At 25.5% G+C, this 4,622-nt stretch overlaps 1 protein-coding gene across 1 annotated transcript in view; it reads right to left on the bottom strand.

The window, feature by feature from the left end:
* LOC108753759 (small conductance calcium-activated potassium channel protein) overlaps positions 1–4,622 on the bottom strand; it is a 200,423-nt gene that overhangs the window by 194,824 nt on the left and 977 nt on the right. The window lies entirely within an intron of this gene.

Genomic DNA, 4,622 nt, shown 5'->3' with positions numbered 1-4,622 from the left:
CCAAAAATTTAAAGCATCCCCCCCCCCCCACAAATTGACGCTTCAAACGTAAATGTTATATGTTTAACAAAAAATAAATTAAAAACAATTTTATTATAAAATAACATTTTGATAATAATTTTAATAATAATTTTGTTAAATCCTTTATTGGCTTTTATTACCGTCTTTTCTAAGAAAATTTGATAAATTGAGGATGCTTTATATTTATAGCTCTATTTGCATACGAGACACTTTATGCAAATAAAAGGAAGAGCAGAAATCGTCTTAATTCAGATTTATATCAAAAGTGTCTACTTTTGTGCCCTAATAAGTTATTATTTGTTATCCGAAATATTTTGTTTGAAAGGATCCACATAAATCTCAATAATAATTAGTTAAATTAAATGCTGGTTTGTAATTATTTATTACGCTCATGTATGTGTATATATAGTATCTTCATTATCCTATTATAATTACAGACGATACTCTGCATTTATGAACATCCGAAATCCAATAGCTTGATAATTATTTATTGTACGATAATTTCAATTATATTAATTACCATAAAAAGGAAATAATATAAATATATAAACATTTTCAAAAGAGATTATCTTAATTTAGCATGGAATCATAAATCATTTATTCTAGGATATGTGATTTTGATCTCTTCGTGATTATATTAAAACAAATACCATGTTTGTTTAATACGCATCGATTACAGCGTTAACTCTTTATTGCCCGTTTATTCATTCGTTTTGTAAGATTTTAAAATAAATTAATTACATAAACAAAAATGCTGGTATCAATTAAAGGATCTTTAAACATATATTAGTTTAGCACAATAAATTATAACATAGAAAAATTACAGAATAATTTATATAATCTATAACAAAAAAGGTAATAGTAAAGGTTTTAACAACGTAATAATGATAATAATTTTATATTTTTATTATTAACCTACTAATTTCTCCTCTCCTAATTTTTTAATCAATAAAATGTTAAACATAAAAGATAAAAAATAAAAATTCTATTACAGTTTAAATAAACGAAAATTCTGTAAACAAAGCGAAAAATGGTATCTAAAAACAAAAATTTACCGAGAGCTGAAATTCTATAGTGTTTCTTGGTGTGATGAAAGATAAAAATAACATTTACAATGCCAGGGAATGCTAAAAAAATTGCTGATAATAATAAAATGTACAAATTACATACTGCATACCTGAAATTATGTTTATTTTCTTTATTTCTGTATGTTTATTCTTGTATATATTCCAACACGCGCGAAAATTTTTTTTTGAGATACGTTTTTAATATATAGAAAAAGTATTAAAAACCGTTTCTATTATTTTATCCTATATTTCTGTATATATAATCACATTTAAATTATTATCTATAATATATACAGATGCACTATTTTTGAATGTGTTTTACATATAGGTTTACGTATAAGTATACAACATTTTTATAACTTTTAATAACTAAATAACCTTTTTTTAATCAATTTATGTCTTGTAAGTTAATAACTCATCAGTGTCAAAAATACTTGTACTTATTTATATACTTATATTTTTGTTTAAAACTTATCGTACGAATGAAATGTTTCCATCTCTTGATCGTCTCGTTGAGATAGAAAAAACAAAAAGAAAAGACGCTATAATTGCCTGTTATTATTGTGAGAAAAATTTCTAGCATTATAAATGTTATTTTTCTCCTTCATATACACGAAGAAACGTGACATTAACTTTTTGGATTTTGGCTTGGAGCAAAGTTGGGCCATTTTCATACATCCTTCTTTAACTTTTATTATTAATATATATTTATTCCTACAACTAATTTTAAATTTAATTCAAAATAAATTTGCATTATACACATACACATCCATTTTTTTTACTTTAAGAACAAAAGTATAAAAATACATCACAGAAGAAGAATATTCTTTCAATATATAATAATCATAACATATATGTATAACATATAGCTATATTTAGACTCAAAGAGATTGAATCGCGCATGTGTCACTGCTAATAAATTCCAGAGCGGACAATTATTGTTCGGACAGCCACAGACATTGACGTAGGTCATGAATTGATTGACATCACATAAATATAAATGGTCAGAGCGTCACGTAGAAGGCGTTTCGTGTCGGCTAAAAATATAGTCAGATTTTAGTGCGATTGATGTGATGCTAAGAAGCTATTTAGGCCGGACAAAACAAATTACGATAGAAGGTTGTATGATAGAGAGTTACGATCGATCTCTGTTACGTTACATCACTCATTCAACCACTAATCAAACAACTCTTGATGCAAGAGGGAAGCAAGAGTGTTATATTTAATTTTTCATGAGCATCAAAAATTGATAGGAATACAGCTGGGACGGCAGGTAAAGAAACGGTACACATTTCACGTTCGAATATAATGAAAGGCGAAAGCTGTTGGAAAATCACATTGAGCAGAACATAGGAGACATTGTGCGTTTGTATGATTCTCGCGCACTTCTTCCGACTTTCCATTATTGTATTAACGTTTTGTTTTTCTCTTTTTTAAAAGCGTTAAAAATTTCTCTAATTAATTTTTCATTTAATAAAAATAATAATAATTTAATGGTAATAAATAAAATATATTGTAATATACATCTAACTGATTTTTAATTATTAAATATTTTTAAAATCTTAGTACATTATTAAATATCATATTTTTTAAACTCTCTTTGACTTGTTGCAATTTTAATAACTTTCAGAAATAATTGTGTAAAAATTTGCCTAATAATCTGTTAGAGTTATATATATTTCTACATAAGAATAAGCCGATAGCTCTATGCATTATAGAGTAACCTAAATTTCTCAGGAACTTTTATCTGCGGATACATTAGCCAAATTAAAAAATCAATTTTTTATGGATTTATTTTGACCACATTTTTTCTGCGTATCTGTCACAAGTACAAAACGTTTTATTCTCTTTAATATTTTTGAGTCTAAAACACATTAATGCATTCAGTTTTATTGAAAATGATCATAAAAGACTTTTAATTTATAAAAATGCGATTGCGTGAGATGTTTCTGTTCTAATTCAAAGTCGAGAGAGAAAGAGAGAGAGAGAGAGAGAGAGAGAGAGAGATTCAACGTTTAATTAAGATAAAAAAACATGCTTGTTACGCTAATTAATAGCGTGCAAAATAATTAATTTGTAAATGTATGTGCAACATTGCATCATTGTAAATAATACGTTAACAATTTTTCGTTGAAAACTGGGTAAATTATGAAAACAATAAATTTCTAATATAGTAATATTAATTAGTAGTATGAAGAACTAATCTCAAGAATGTTGTATATAATAAATATAATTCTTTTCTTGCAGCAAATCTGAAATTATTCGCTTTTAGATAAATTTAGCTAAAATTTATCATCGCTAAACGGAATGGCATTCATGATATCACCGTATCGCGGTTAATCTGTCATATCGATCGACGGCACATTAATTACTACAGGGCACGAAGGCGTAACGTTTTGCTCTACAATACGTAAATGTATTTAATTACATGTAGGTTGGTTATATTAAATATGTTATTTATATTTATAAGGCAAAACAGGTAATTTATTATGAGTTACTAATTAATACATAAGGCAAAATATATCTCGATGTGGAACATCTACCAATCATGATCAAAAATCGTCATAACAAAACATGCGGTGGGAATTATTAATGTCCATTTATGCCCTAATTAAAGAATTATTTACATAAACAATTATAATAGTTAAAATAACAAAGATTTTACGACTCAACAAGTAAATCAATAATACTTACGAGTAATATAAAAATATTATAATAAAACAAAGTTGAAAGTTTTCATATAAAATGTTTTTATCAAAATCCTAATGTAAAATGTAACATTTTAACACTATAACCAAATTAACATTATTGTAAAAAAGCAAGAATTGTGTTACTATTGTTAAAAAGACGTTTGTCCTTTATTTTTAATTGGTAATTAAAAATATTATAAGTATAATTTAATTAACAAATTTTCTTTCTATAAAATTCTATAAAAGTATAGTAAATATGGTATTGTTCGAAACTGCTTCAAATAATTTAGAATTGTTTTTCAATAATCAATTTCATAATTTAATGCTCGATATTTTATTTTGAATTATTTGAGTATTTTGGAATATAATTTTATAAACAATCAAAAATACTAAAACACTGGTCGCGATATATAACGTGCGTTGCATATTTGGCTGCAAATTTTCCTCGACAGGCAATCAACCGTGAATAAACAAACAATTATCCGTGCATATCTATATCATGAAGTCTCTACAGTGTATCCAGTGAAATATAAAAATGTAGTAATGACCAAGAGAGAGCTTTAATAACAATTATTATTTGCATTATAAATATTCTATCGTACAAAATATTCATAAACATGTCTTGGCATTTATTACAATACATCGTTTGATTGTCAAACCTGAAATAAAATAAAATAAAACTTGAATTTTGAAATTTCATGTTTACAATAAATATGCAAAGATTATGTTTTGCGTTACGCTGTTGATTGAGGAAAAATAAGAAGAAGTATTTATCTAAAATTTATTTTTAATTTAGTAAATGTATATAGTGTTTATATACTCGTATATATATATATATATATAT

This window comes from Trachymyrmex septentrionalis, unplaced genomic scaffold (genome assembly GCF_001594115.1).
Source record: "Trachymyrmex septentrionalis isolate Tsep2-gDNA-1 unplaced genomic scaffold, Tsep1.0 scaffold114, whole genome shotgun sequence".
Classification (NCBI taxonomy): Eukaryota; Metazoa; Arthropoda; class Insecta; order Hymenoptera; family Formicidae; genus Trachymyrmex; species Trachymyrmex septentrionalis.
This window is presented reverse-complemented; position numbering and strand designations above follow the sequence as displayed.